Source organism: Pygoscelis adeliae, unplaced genomic scaffold (assembly GCF_000699105.1).
Source record: "Pygoscelis adeliae isolate BGI_AS28 unplaced genomic scaffold, ASM69910v1 Scaffold77, whole genome shotgun sequence".
Lineage (NCBI taxonomy): Eukaryota > Metazoa > Chordata > Aves > Sphenisciformes > Spheniscidae > Pygoscelis > Pygoscelis adeliae.
The window spans coordinates 1,079,524-1,095,924 of NW_008825216.1; positions in this window are offsets into that span (position 1 = coordinate 1,079,524).

A 16,401-nucleotide genomic window follows, 5' to 3' on the forward strand; every position below is an offset into this window, starting at 1 on the left:
TTAAACAGACTTCTGAAAATAACCTCCGAAAAAATACCCTAGGGGTGATAGTATAGATATTATTGCATTCACAAATTTTAATTGTGGTTCTTGGTCTGAGGAATCCCCATATTTGGCACCGTCTGGTCTGCCAAAAATGTCACATTATGAATGAGATACTGGGAATGTCCAGATAAACCCTTAGACTGTAGTCCCAAACCATAAACCTGATCTGGGAAGATTTAACAGGACTGGCACCAAACAGTTATGATCAGAGAGCCACGGCTAGTTTCTTGTTTTCCCTCGAATCCATAGTTCTCTTACCTAGAACAAAGATGTAGTATTTAGCAAAATATTTGGGAGCTCAGAGCATAGCAGCTTCCCAGTCTTCTCCCAAGCCCTTTGCACACCAAGCACCATGGTCAGCTACCCATGCTTGGGGCAGTGCCCGGCACAGCGTTCACCTCCAATTATTGCCCTTCTCAGCCCACATCTGCCAGGCTTTGGTTTCTGTGCAAAAAGAAAATGCAGTCTGCTATTCAAGGAAACAGCAAGAAAGGAAGGTCAGTGAATGATAGATGTGAAGTTCTATGTCCAGGACAATTTGGACCTTTCACTTATCCTTCAACTTTTTCCTTGCTGTACCTGACAAACATTTTTTTTCTAGTTAAGCAGTGAACATGTCAAATTTTGTGGAAACCCTCTGGCTTGGAACTCCAATAGCTGCTGGGATTGTATTTTTTGCAGGTGAACAGAAAGCAGATCCTCTACATGGTTGGGAATACAACAGGGGACAGAAACTACTGCAGTTAAGCTATGACAGAGAAAGATCATTAGGAGATCAACTTTAAAATCAGAAGAGCTATTTCTATTGTGTGATTTCTGACACCTACTCAGTTTGATTTTCCCCTATACAGGCACATAAGTTTGCCAGACAGGCAGCTAGTATAAGGAATAATTTGTGTGGAATTACAAAAAAATTCTGCTCAATTCATTCTGCATGCTTATTTTCCTTTGATAATTTACTGTATACTGTTTTACGTCAGCCACCACTCAAGCCACTCTGGTTACAATCATTGAAGGAGTACACAAGTGTGTTTATTTTTTAAGTTCCCATAATCCGTGTAAGTAAAAACACATAATGAAAAAATGACCCCTGACATAAAATAATAAGGTGGAAGGCAAAATGAGCAACATTCAGTGCAGCTTTTGGAGCAAAATATTTAAAACTAAATTAAAAACTAATTAATAAAGAGATACTAGAAGACATGTTGGTACCAAAATCACTACAAATAGGATAGGAAAAGCTGGACGTATTTGGGCATTATAAAGCCTGTGTGATATTGGGTACCTCTAAACACTTCATCAGTTCCAAGACAACAGATAAAAGATCAGTCCTGGGTCACATCCCATCATAGCACAGCAGTGATTGAAGAGACGTTATTAGGTCTGAGAATAAGAGGCTTGAAAAAAAAAAAAGACTAAGACAACTGGGACCATTTGACTGCTGCCTTATGTGGGGACAATGCTGCCCCCCATGTCGCAGCGAGAACAAAGACAGTGCCAGATACGCAGAAGGAAGAAGAGTATTAAGGTGTAAAACTTAGGAAGAAAAAAAAAAAGACAATTACCATGGTAAAGGCTGTAATTTAAGACTTATTTTTATATCACCCAAATGAATGTATGTTTTGAGGACTGAATTTCAGAAATGAGAGGAGAATTGCAGTGAAACTTCAGTGTGTGCGGAAGAACAGTCTCTATTCCTGATTAATATCTCAGCATCCCACTGTCCTCCTCTATTGTTGTGTCTCCAAACAAATGAGTCACAGAAAAATCTCAGACAAGAATGTTGTTTTATTGAAAAACTCACTCCTTTCTTCCTACTCTGCATCCTTTTCTTCTGTCCTCCTCCATCAGTCTCTTTGATTTTCAGTTAAAAAATGCAGGGCCTCTGCTTCAAATGATATTTGGTTTTGAAAATTTGTAATATTTAACTGCAACTTAAAAGAAAACAAATATATGTATGTTTTCAGATGGATCACAAAGGAGAGGTCTTTGTCAGGCATTATTATCTGCAACCTTGCACTAGACTGAAGGCTGAAAGAAGAGACAAGCTTTGTTTTTAAACAAATTTATTTTCCTTACTATTCTGTCTTCCACCCAGGACACATGTATGATGCAGAGTGAATACACACATGCTGTGGGAGGTAACAGCAATTGCTATTTTGTTCTTAGAATCAGCAGTATAAATGTCATGAAATACGTGTAATAAATACATTTGGGCTCCAAGGCATGCTTTTTAATATAGAAAGAACCAAATACCAATTAAATGGAAGTGCAGCTATTGCTTTGTTTCTCAACTTGCTAATGGTCTTACAAAATTTGTTGCTGCCCTTGTTGGCTTAAAGATTGGATCAAGAATGAAAAAACCCACAATGTTACCATGAACTTCAGCAGGCATGGCTGCTGAATTTCTCATCAATAATGTATCCAGAAAAAAAGATCTCTTCATTAACCTAAGATACAGCAATTTAAGTGCATATAAAAAGGAAAAAAAGTACAGTGAAAAGTCCAACATGATCAGTTATGTTGTTTTTTTAATGTCACATAACAAAATTGTTCAAGTGATAAATAGCTACCATTAGTGTACAAAATTACTGTAAGACAATCCTTTACAGTTCAAAGTAATTAGCACAGTTCTGACATTTTGAGATACAGAAGCTGATGAAAACTCAATTTTTCCAGCATTTTGATTCCTATTTTCAAGCCCCTACTTTGAAAAATCTTGATTCCATGTACATGGCTAATATAGCGGTGTCGGGTTTTAACCCCAGTAGGCAGCTCAGCCCCACACAGCTGCTCACTCACGCCCCCACCCAGTGGGATGGGGAGAGAATCAGAAGGGTAAAAGTGAGAAAACTCGTGGGTTGAGAAAAAGATGGTTTAATAAAAAGTAAAAAAGAACAAACCAAAAAAAAAGAGGAAAAGAAACAAAACCAAGAAAAACAAGTGATGCAAACAAACCCCAATTGCTCACCACCAGCCAACTTATGCCCAGCCAGTCCCCAATCAACGGCAGCCCCAGCCCGCCTCCCTCCCTCCCTCCCCCCCCACTCCCTCCCTCACTCCCTCCCCAGTTTTATTGCTGAGCAGGATGCCATATGGTATGGGCTATCCCTTTGGTCAGTTGAGGTCAGCTGTCCCAGCTGTGTCCCCTCCCAACTTCTTGTGCACCCCCCAGACAACTTGCTGGTGGGGCAGTTTGAGAAACAGAAATAAAAGGTCTTGATGTTCTGTAAGCACTGCTCAGCAATAAGTAAAACATCAGTGTGTTATCAACACTGGTTTGGTCACAAATCCAGAACAGCACCACATGAGCTACTATGAAGAATATTAACTCTATCCCAGCAAAAAACAGTACATATATACAGGTTGTCTGTATGATAAGATGCTCTAATAAATCCCTGCTTATAATCTATTAGGGTTACAGTTTCCTTTTCCCTAAAGACAGTTGTCCCAATTTTCTCTTCACTTACAAAGTCCTGTTCAGGAGTAACTTTACAGAAGACTGTGGTACAGAATGCAAAGCAAGATAAAGTTGGTGTATGATCAGTTCAGGTGTCGTTGTTCCTCTGAAGATTAAAAAAAGGTAATATCTAACCAAAATGTAGCTCTAATCCTTTTCCTGTGAAAACAGGAGTTAACCTCTACCTTGCACCCCAAGAGCAGCAATAGCGATACAGAGGACATAAGCACGGGCAGAGAGGTCTAAGACAATGTGTGTCTAAGCACACACAATGTGTGTCTAAGCTTGTACGGCAGCTTGCATGACTGCAAGCTTCATTCATTTGAGGCTTTGTTTGATAACCCTAACCCGTGGAAAACTCTGTTCTTAAACACGAAAGCCCCTTTGGTTACTGAGGCCGCCTGCAGGAGTGAGGAAGCTTGTGCTACCTTTGAGGGAGGTGTCCAGTACCGGGGCCTCTGGAAGGACTGGGTCCCCAGCCGCAAAGGGGACTCGGTTTGGGCTGGGGCAGGGTGTCCACTGTCTGAATTACAGCTGAGCTGCTGGACAAACTTCCCCCTTTAGCTGCCTTTTAGTATTAGCAAAATAAAAAAGCAAAGCAACATAAAGGCAATTTCTTGTCTTTCAGTAAACTATTTTTCCCCAGGATGGGTGTGGAGTAACCCCTGGTGGCATTGTCCGCTTGAAGAGCTCTGTACATGCAAAATACGTGTGTCCATGCTGATGTGAGGATGCCACGCCAAAACTACAGAAAATTGAACTGTTCACTGGGAGGGTGAATTTTTTATTTGCTTGTTCTGTTCCTGGACTACGCTCAAGTTTACATTATTAGTTTTTCCATATACATATAGACTGTGTGTCTCCCCTTTCACAATTTCATTCAGAGGTTTCTAATTGGTGAGCACAGTAAATTATAGGGATACAAAGGAGAGGGTGGATGCATTTCCATTTGTCAGGGGACTGAAATAGAAAAGGCCAGCTCTGGTTAGAAAAGCTGCAGATAGATCCAAACCTCCTGTTAAAGGCACAAGAAATTGTTCAAAAAGGGCAGGAAGATTTTTTAATGAGCTAGTCAAGTTGCTGCAAAGTTGTCATTAAAAACAATGAGGGATACTGCTTTGCCAGTTGGCTAATAGCCCTGACTGGATTACTGTTATTTGCTAAATTTTGAAACATTTAAAGACGAGTTCCTCAGGGTTGGTTCGTTTTGGTTGGTTTTTTTTTTTTTAATGCGTTGACAATGTGAAATGATGTAATAGAGTGATTGAAAGCATCACACAAGGGGAGAAATGAAGTTCATCTTATTACAGTATCTCAATAAGAATAGCTGCAACATACGTATGAAAATCAGGGAGTCAAATCATAAATTCATATCAGTACTGGCAACATCTTAGTCCTAAAAGCTAGACACTTAGAAGTGAAATATGTCTGTCGTTTGGCAGCAAAATGCTTCAGTGCTAGTAAATATGTAGCAACAAACCCAGGCAGTGTGAAACCAAACGATGTAAATTTTACCACTGAATTCAATGGGACCAGTCTCCTACTGTTATGATTTGTTCTAGGACAGCTAGAACAAAGGTCTGGGACAATGAATAATATTATATAATGTAGAAATAACAGATGGTATAGTAAATGAAATCTGGGAGAATCTGTGGATAGCACAGCATGCTAAAAAGGACTTCCACTCCGTGACTTGTAATAGTCTCAAGTGATAACAACCTTAATTTTTTCTGTTTCTTTGAGACATAGTAGCTTTAGTGCCATATTGGTGGACCAAGTTATTGTAGTGCAGAGAGCGGATTAATGACACTTTCTGAATCTCTTCCAGAAGCAAATGGACTTTTTTATAGAGGCAGCCCATCTGCACATTGATCCAACATGCATGACAGAATGCTGAGATGTGTAATTAGAGAGGTATCAGGCCCTGGGAAAAAAAGATATAAATAATAGCCTCCAATGGTTCAGGTAACTCATCGTGGTATCTCACTATTTATTGAATTCCATCCCTGCACAATGAATGCGAACTATTAAACATCATTGTTTTAAATGTGGCCAGCTGGTGTAACTGCAAAAGATCTTTAACTTTTACCACATAATTGTCTTTAATTTCCAAAAATATACACTGTGAGTTGAACATTTTGGTGTGATTTATAAAATACCCTATGAAGTTTTGGGGTTGGGTTTGATTTATCAAGTTGGTTCCTAAAGTTGTTTTTTCTCTCCAAAATGACTCTTCTCTTCAGGTGAAGCATGTCTAATTAATAGAAAATATTTTGATTGCTATATAGAGTTAGTATTAGCAATGGCCCTGGTCACAAAGGGCACCGGGTTTGCTAGTAACAGCCTTGTATATCTGAGTTTTGGAATGAGCTGAGAAGAGCTCTGGAGATGCATTTGGAAAGTCAGTTTATTAAAAACCTTCCTCAGCATGCTCTGTCCTTTGTGGCATCCCACTGTGGGCACTAAGCCAACATAGTGCAAATGCATCAACCTAAATGACCATTTGTCTTAAATATACTCTGATTTTTTGACCTTCATATTTGCCTTGTAGCTTTTCTAGTCTTTGTATTAGATTTAGTGTGTTTATAACAGGACTTAGATGCTTAAGTATCTTTGAAGATCTTGTGGAAGAGGTGTTGATAAATACTGGGATTTCTTTTCTTCTATAATCCCCATGGATATTTTATTTATAACACAGAAACAGTCTACAGAACTTACACAGTTTCAGGACCATGTGTGATATACTGCAGAGCTACAAAAATGAGATAGAGATTCTTGTGGAAAATATACCATTAGAGATCCCAGACTTGAAGAGATGGTGACTAACAGTACTCCAGATGCTTGTTCCCATTTCTCTTACAGACAATAAAATTAAGCATGACCTCTGTTGTCTGGAAGAGACAGAAGATGAGAGCTATATGCTTTCTCAGTTGATGATGCTGGAAGAATTTTGAGATACGGATGAAAACTGGCAGTGTATAAATGGAAGGACAGTTTTCTGAGCAAATGAAAGGCTATCTGTTTTGATTTCATGCAGAATACATTTGAGGGAGTTCATTCATCTATTCTGCATTGGGATACCACATCTAGTACTTGGCCGGAAGCAAGTTTGTCCTCAAGAACAAATTATTTAATTGCTGCTGCAAAATTTAGGGAGACCCAATGTTGTTTCCCAGCTGGATACTGAAGACAGGGTTTGGGTTAAGTCCTAGCAATTTTGGTGGAAGTGCTCTGGGGATCCGGTGCCCTGATTAGCCAGGACATCACCACCGCAACTGCCCTTTCTTGCGGCCTGTGCAACAGCAGCACTTTTCTGATAAACTGAAAACAGCCTTACCTCCACTTACACCCCTTCTTAAAAAATTATAATAATAACAACATTTATTCAGAATTGAATGAAGACTTGGTCAAAGTTTTTGCTTCATCTTTTCTGACAGTAGCTGGATTAGAGAAGACAAGAGCGTATCACCAGTTGTAGGCAGCTAACTAGCTCCCTGTATGCTCAAGAAGTTGGGGGCTTTGGGATGGCAGGGCTGGAGTCCAGACCCAGCTCATGAGACGCCTGCATGGTGGATCTGGTAAATGAATCTGTCTGTAAGCACGCAACTTTATTATACTAGGCCCCCAGCTTATTTAATTTGTGAAATTCTACTGAATCACAAACCCAGACAGTGTGACAAAATTCATAGCACTACATTCATTTCTGGCATTATTTCTTTTATTAGATTTATTGTGACTGATTGCTATTTTCTGCATGACTGTAGTCATATATGAAGATATATGAAGTTATTTTCATTCATGGATATGTCTCCATAGTGTGTTGGCTCATTGCAGGCAAAACAACTGTAAAATAAAATTATTCATAGATATAGAAGACCCATTTAGCAAAGATCTGTCTGGAAAGAGGATCCTTGTGTGATATTTTTTGTCAGTTAGCAAAAATGAGCTTGGATGGATTTCCAATAGCATGGAAAAAAAAACAGGAGGCATTTTGTGAAAGGAACAGGTAATATGATAATAGAATTTATCTTCTTGTTACTGGTTCTCATTTTTCTCCCCTTGCTTCATCGTTCCAAATGTTCCCTTTTGTGCAATTTTCTAGTCATGCTAACTAAAACCATAAGTTTCAGGATTTAATGCTGTGGATACTGAAAGACAATTCATTTGAATAGTCACAAAATTACCAGCTGTTATAAGCCTATACACATCTATACTCTTCGCAGTCTCCTTTGATTGTTTAATTGTGCAATTTGAACTATCTGGTTTCACCATTATGTATCTATTTGCTTTGTTTCTTGAGTGACCTACAGTCGTCGTGTGTCCGCCCCCCCCACCCCCCACCCCGAGGTGTACTCTGAAAATTAGGTTTAACAAACATATTTTTTGGGTACAAATGTAATTTGATAATTCACTATCAAAACTTCAAGCCCTTAGTGAGTTTGTGTGCTTCAGAAATAAGCCTCTAAAATATTAAGAAACTGATGCTTAAGCATACTGGAAAGACAGCTTCAGTTGAAAAAGAAACAATCCCTCTCCTGTCTTGATATTCAACTTACTGAATCAAGTGGAGAGAAAGTTACAGATGAATCAAATGAATGTTCTCACTCAGTCCAGGGCAGTGAAACCAGTTCTAAGAAAATTTCCAGATTTTTTTTTAAAAAGGCATTAAGTCAGAGACTGTTTCCTTTCTATCTATGTAAAACAGAAGTTACCCAAAGTCCGGAAGGGTCAAAATCATAAAAAGTTTGGCAATGGATTACTGCTTACATTAAAAAAATCTTTGAAAGTTTTGCTGATTTGGTGAAAAAAGGTCCATACATTATTGTACAGACATTTGACCATCTAAGAATTTCAAGGTGGTGGAAGCCTATTAGCTAGATATGGAAGAGAATATAATTAAATGCATTACAGCTGCCGATCCTCAGTACCCATTCTATCTATTTATGCTGTATTAAAACAAATGGAGCATGTGTTTACTATCCATCCAAAGTCTACTGACTATATAATATGTTTTTCATAAAAAGTAATGATAATTTTCAAAGTGAATTTAATTTATCTAACATTGGATTATAAACAGGATGTGCAAAAGACCTCATTATACCTTTTGGATACAATGTCTAGCTGGCATTTAACAATGCAATATTTTTTAAAATAAAGGCATTCTTTTGCTATCCCTTTGTTTTGTAGTGGTTTTCAACTGCACTTGGTGGTGGAAATGGGAAACATTCTGTCATTCTCTCTCATGATTATTATCTTACTGCCTGATCTTTTTTCACTGGAAGCAATGGGAACTCTGCTGTTGACCCTAGGCAAAGCAGCAATCAAGTCCTTGCTCAGCAAGCAGTCCTACTGATTTCACTCAAATCACTTGCAGGTCATGGTACTACTCAACATGTATCAGAATGATAGAATAAAGCCGTAGGTCCCTTTTTTACATAAGGGAGTACAATGAAGCATAGAAAACAATCTGAACCTCCCTCCTCAGACTATCTTGACAACAAGTCCATTTATTTTATGGATACACAGGTTTTCACTGTGAAATATGTTTGCCCTAGTATAATATATTAATAGTTCTATTTTACAAATGCAAAACCAGCAGTGGGAAAATGACTACTTGTTCTTAGGGCAAACTTAAGCCATACTCACATAGCACAAGGTCATCATCTTTTGTGGTCTTTCTTTATACGCATGCTTATATCTTTTATTTATTCCATACTTTTTTCCCTATCTATGAAATGTTTTATTCTTCACTGCCTATACTCTCATTTGCTTCTTGGCACTACCTTCTTTCCCATCTCCAGTTCTTTGGCATCTTTTGTTTTGTTGTCCATTTCTTCAATGACGTTCTTCATTCCCACTCTTTTTGTTGTTATTTTTTACTCCTATGTTCTCCCCCCCCCGCACCCTTGTTTGTTGAATCTTTCTCCTACATCTTCTTAGACACCATTTCATTTTCTGCTTCTGTTCTCTGAGAAGACAGTCTTCTCCTTTTTACTGATTGTTTTTTTCCATCCCAGTTGCTGCACCTTTAAATTTGCTGTTCCCTTTCTCAGGTTGCACTAAGTTTTATCTGGTCCACATTTCTATTTTCCCTCCAATTCCACCTTTCTAATTCACCCTCCTTTAGTCTATTCTAGCTGTTGTCCATGGTCTACCTTAGTCTAACTTATTTTGCACTGCCACTACCACTTTATTTCACTTGATCCTCTGGCATCTTGCTCTGTTTCCCAGTGGAACACGGAAGGTGAACCTGTCATTAAAATGGCACAATAGAGGCAGATGAAAGTTGATTAATTCCCTCCCACCTTCCTTCCATTTTTCTGCAGTTTCTCTGCTCAGAGCTTGAGAAGTGGGACAGCAAAGTGGGAAGATATAAAATTACATTTTGAAGTGTGATCACTAATGTGTTTCAGACTATGTAGTTATTACAGTCTTAATCGCTCTTCTAATGGGGAAGTAGAACTCTAACAGAGAGACTGGGGGTGATAGGTTTTCCTGAAAATCTAACCAAGACTAAAATTCAGGTTCAGTTACTATGAAAATAATGTCAGAACATGCACACACATAATATGACCCTAGTTCCAAAGAATTTGCAATGAAAATAACCACCCCAAAACATAAACTAAAAGACTGGGGAATAAAATGGACATATGAGCTGAATGATTGTTTGCATTATGTTCTTATCGAGGCTTTAGCTAGAGAGCTTATTGTTTCCACAGTGAAAATTTATTCAAATGAAATTTATCATTTCCAAGAAGCCCATGTTAATTTTACGTTGATAACCGAGTTTTGGATAATTACCGAAATTGGATCAAAGTAGTAACTGTTTCAGGATTCTCCCTCCCTGGTAGAGAAGTCTTTGGTACAGTTTCTACACAGATGGTCAAGCTGAAGCAGTCTGAGTTCACACAGAACAGTTTATCAAGAACAACTGTGGAACAGGCAGCACAATATTCCTTTACAAAGCAGGTCCACTAATAAATTTTGTGTTCACTTGAACAAATGAACTCGTGGAAGACGTCAGTGGTGACCACTGGGTATCCTAGTTCAGGAAAAATAAGTGGTCTGAGAGCCCGCTCCCTGCTCTCTTACATATCAGAAGTAGTTTTGTCATGCCAGATGAAAACATGAGACTTCTCTCTTATCCCTGAGCCCACATTTCAATTTTGCTCATGCACTGTGAAGCCCCCTGGAAAACTTCAGTTGGGGAACAGATATTTCTGCTAAAGCTATAATCCTCGCATGCCACAGCTGTTGAAAACCACCATTTGTGATAGTGTGCCAATTATTTTTCAGATGCCATGGCAATAAAGTAGAAGAGGAGCCTGCTCCTCCCTTCGCCCCGAATCCCTGAAGGCATGATCCTTCAGACTTGGGAGATCCAAGCAGAATGCAAATGTGTTGATGCAAACTACTCTCTAAAAAGCAGCAAGGGAAGAGATGACTATTTTCTATTACTCATGCATTTAGCAACATCCAAAGTTTTAGTTTTGCATGGAATACTGCTGAATTTAGGCATAAATTGGTGCTATGTTTACCTATTTCTCCAAGCCATGACGTGCTCCACTATGTATTACTTTGCAGCACATTTAATTTTCACAACTGTATCAATCAAATTCCTTACAGACTGGGGTTATTTGCCAGCCAAAAGGTTTGCTTAGGATTTTTATTTATGAGACAAGAATGCATTGGTGTATGAGGTAATGCTGTTTTAATTAGCTTACTAAAGTTTTTTTATTTTGCTTTGTTTTGTTTTTAACTCTGGATTCTCCCTCATGTCAATGGGTGTAGTCAAAACATAATACATTTTTCAGAAATACAGATTCATTAATGGCAGGTGCCATTAGCTCACCTCTCCTGATTGCCTGCCACACACCACAGAATCTCCCCATGCTGGCTCTGGCTCGAGCTCAGTAATTGTTTTTGACTAAATCACATCTTCTGGGAAGGCATGTGGGACTGAAAAGGTAAATCCAGTGCCAAATTAGGTAGTTGATTACATGTATGAGTTTTTCACCTCCTGAGACGTAATTTAGGCTTTGATTCTGAAATAAGAAATGCACCAAATAAATGCATTTATAAATTGTTGGAGAGAGTGGCGTGGATGACATACAGGCAGGATGGTGCACAAGTTTCATGGACTCTGGATTTAGTACACCATTGCCTTTAACTGAGTAACAGACAGACTTAGAAAGATGTTCAAAGCAGCTCACATATCACCAAGCTGTTTTATAGAAGTGAGGCTAACTTTGTAGTAAGAAAATCCTTTATTAGTGTAATACAACATTGCTGGCCAGAACTCTGGAAACTAATTTTTCAGTTTGGCAGTGGAATTGAGGGAAACTAAAAATTCATACCAGGCAGCGAATCATTCTTTTGTTCTGCATACTGGTGGGGTATACAGCAGTCTCCATTAACACGAGTCAGTGCAGTACATGCTCCCAGGTGGATGCATTTCCTCCTTCCTTCTCCTTTATAGGCATAAATTATATAGCTTTAATTTAGTTCTCTTTGTTGCATAGCCAAAATATTCATGGGCAATAAGGGTCTATACTTTATTAAATATTACTAAATATTGGGGGTTTGCATCCAAAAATATTGCAAGAAGTCAAAGAGTTCCATCTTCTGAGGAGACTGTGTTACCCAGGGTCTTTAAAGTACTCCCATTGTTTCTGACATGTTTTTTCCTGACCTTTAATAGAGAAGACTTTCTGCGGCTAAACGAAACGTTTTGTCCTTTAGGTGGTTGTTTATGACCAGTTACATAGGTAGTCTGCTGCATAGTTCCCATCATTCAGTTAATGTTGTTTTGCTCACACATCAAGTAAGAATCCTCCCAGGTTGGGGCGTTGTGTTGGCAGTCCTTGGACACAAACATGTGGAAGCACTGCTGACTTCTAAGTAGAGTATCATTGGTGAAACCAGCATAGCATTAATAAAAAGAAACAAAGGCAGCAAAGGTAAAAAGGTACAAGATAACAAACACCCAACCCTTGCTTTAGTTTCTTTATGTCCAAATACAGGTGATTGACAAATGTGGGTTGTGGTTTGGTTTTTGTGGTTTTTTTTTCCTAGCTGTATTGTATGTAGTGAATGGGAACTGTAATGAAGGAAAATTGTTATCGGTAAGATTATCTTTCTGGATTTTGTCACCCACTGGGGATGTAAGAGGAGACTCCTGGTTCAGTGAGTGAGCCGCTGTGCATTCGGACATCCTCTGGTAGTACTTGGTATATTTTGCACTTTTGGCCAGGGAGGGACACCTACTTTCAGATATATCTTTTGGTACTTTTTAAAATAGTGCAGAATCTCTTTTGTTTCCATCTTTTGTCCCAGACTCTTTCCAGTATAATCCCTGTTTTACTTGGGAATGCAAATACCCATGTAGAGTTTTGCAGGTAGACAGGATGATGACAGCAATGTGATCTAATTTGGGGTGTTTCAGCTGGAGTACTCAGTCCTGGATAAAAGCATCCATACCTTTCAAATTGTTCATGCAATGGTTCAATTTAGTTTGCATGATCAAGAGTCCCTGAGCAGGCTGAAAATTACAGCCTGCAAGATGTAGTGGTTGAGAATAATGACACTTCTATTGCTTAGCATGTCATTATTTCAGTGCTTTGAATTCTTTTTCAAAAAGAGCAAAGGGACTTGCAAAGGCTATTTTCTCAGTTTGCATGTTTGATCAAACCCTGATTTTCAGAAATTGCAATTTACTCAGGAAAAAGCAGAAGGGAACATTTAATTTTTCATTCATAGCAGATAGGTATAATCCTCTCTTAGGGAAATGTTCTTAAACATTTTAGACTTTGACCTGCTCATAATGTCACCCAAACACGTAGTAAAAGAATAAAACCAATAATTATTGGGGGAAGCTACTGTTGGTTTATGTTCTCTGTGTTTCCTGGGATACTGGTGGTTTCTCTAGGCTGGTTCTGCCTCACCTTTATTTCCAGAGTTTCTATTTGTAAAGGGGCTTTTGGAGTCACAGTTTTGGGTGCTACCACTTTCTCATAGACACTAGACCAGCAAGGGAAAGGGAAAGTAGAATAGGAACTGTTCCAGCACGCTATAGTTTCTGAAAGGCCTGAAACAAACTGTAGCAGACATGAACTGAAGGGTGCTTTACAAGGTTGTGCTACAGTCTCTTGATTTTGGACCATTCTGGACCTGTAATATGCCAGAGCTCTTTCATCAGAAGAAAGTTTCTCCAACACATCTGAGCTCCCACAAATACTTTTGCATCCCAACATTTGTTACCTTGTTATCCTTAGAAAGTCGCATAAGGATTCACTTACATACAAGCAAGTTTTCATTCATCTCTTACTCAGCATTTTTATGCCATCCCTCTATGCCAGGAAAAACAGAGCCCATCAGACTTAAGCTCTGTCTCAGTATTAGCAAAACAGAAGATTAGATGGAGATATTGGAAAAGGTACTGTAACATACTGATACATGTGCAGTGATATGTCTACCTGATTTCCGCAAACCAAGAAAGTTTTGCTGTGCCTAATCTTAAGTATGACCTATCTAAAATTTAACTGTTTTATTTGTGACAGCTGTGAATAATGTTTAATCTCCATACATTTTCAACTTCCCCCCCAACACCTTTAGTTTGAGCCTCATTCAGTTCCAGTAAGAAAACATTCAACAAATCCTCAGGTGAATTCTTAAGTCATGAGTGTTTGTGATAAATCTGTAAGATTTTTGTTTTGTTTGACCTCAAAATTCTGTCACTTAGAATCCATGAAATTGATGATGTCTGATAACTTTACCATAAACTTGGCAACATCTGGTGATTTTCAAGAAGTCCCAGTTGCTGGAAGAACTTGTCTGTTTGTAAGTTTTATCTTTCCTACATCCCTCCTTTTCTTTTCTAAGTTCATTTTTTCAGAGGCAAAACTTCCATTCTGAACTCTAGAGAATCAAAATCAAAACAAAATATTAAGCACATGGTTCTAAAGTCAGTGTCATGATTTGAATGCACATCTGAATACCTGAAAATATGAAAACTGAACATTTCAAAATGTCTCCTTTTTTGGTTTGATTGTTTATGTTGAAGGAAAAGTGAAAATTCTGGTTGGAAGTCTTATTAAATTTGACAGAAAACTTTTTGTTAGTTCATTGCTACGAGTACCGCACTGGTGTAATTCTTCATATTTCACACTGGGAAAAAACCTGTTTTGTTGCAGAAAGTGCTGGAGGTAGGTGATAAGTTAACAGTTTATCTTTCAGAGAGAAAGGTGGCATTCAGTAAGTGGAGCGTGGACTACTGCTGCTCACGGCAGACTTAGCGAGGTGAAGTTTATTGTGCGCCCATTGTCCTTTGCCCAAGGGCTTGTTCTGAGGATGTAGAAAGCAATATGATATCAAACCAGCAATGGACTTGACAGTGTCTCCATTAAGATCTACTATGTCTTTTAAGGATTGCAGGTCCCACTTTTTGTCCAAAACCAGTTTGTCACATATGCATTAACCAGAGCAAGAACTTGAACTTTGATTTCCTGTATTGCTGGTGAGTGATGTAACTGCTAGATAACAGGGTAATCTTTCTCCATTTAGACCAATGAATATTTAGTTTACTGATATAAAGTAAATCAGCTTCAATAAAAGAAACTAAGAGAGAGATAAAACTTTTGCCAAAATAACCCTGAGGGCGACTAATTAATGGCATTATTAACTCCATTATTGGTGGCTAAGGTGTCTAGTCTGTGTTCAAGAAGAAACCTAGCTCTCTTACATCCTGGGTAAGTGCTCTGACTGCCAGTGGGTATCTGCTGTGAAAGAAGAGACATACCTACAGACTGCATTCTGACGGCAAGAAATCCTCCTTATTATTAAAAACTGACTATATTGAAACTGATGGATTTGTAAACACAAACTTACATAAAACATACACATGCTTGCAGAAAGTTTTGGGTTTGCAGATTCTGTATTTTTAAATGAAAAGCTTTCTGCCAGGACATTTCTGACCAGCTGAAATAGCAAGGCAGGCATTGTGACTGATTACTACCTGCATTTTACCAGAGCTCATATTTGATAATATTTTGTGATAATATCACAAGTGATAATATCACTTTTCACTTAGGTTTTCTTGATAAATAAGTGAGATTTTGCTGGAGAACAGTATGACGTTAAATTTACCATATGATAAACCTGTTCTTTATGTTTTCAAATTAGTAGTTTTGTAATATGTTGTACTATATGTTCAGAACATGTCCAGATTTTAAATCATTAGTATCATTAGAAATGCAGTAAGTGTTTTGATAATTAAAACATGATCTTATAGCAAGTATTATCATTAGGTATCTAGACAGTTCAGTAGGAGGGAAATATTTACCACACAGTTGTGAGGCAGTCAATTCTAGAGTAAAAAACCAGCCAGTTTAGAGCTCCTAGCAGGAATAGAGAAACTTTCCACAAAGGCACTGGAACAAATCCTCCACTTACAGGAAATACCATAGTATTTTCAGACAGTAATTGCAGGGGATGTCATTTTTTAAGATGGCATATGAAAATCCACAAAACAACAGACTGCATGGTGCTCAATTATTCCATGGAGTAGGAACAAACTCACTGTACATTCAGGGAGTTAAAAAAGAAAAAAAAAAAAAACCATACCAGATATTTAGACTAAAGTTAGCTCAATGCCTCTAGCTGGGATTTGTACCATTACTTCAGAATAAGAGAGAAAGAAAAAAGAATAGTTTTGGGGTTTTTATAAGGAAATTATGATAGGGAAAAAAGGTAAAAATGTCTTACCTGTGACAGCTGTCTTCTTTTCTGTTTGCCTCATCCAATTTAGGCTCTGTAAAAGCCATGACAGGGTCAGGGAACAGATGCCAAAGGTAGCGCATAGGTGCTGGAACTTCCTTAACCTTCATTCAGAGTTCAAA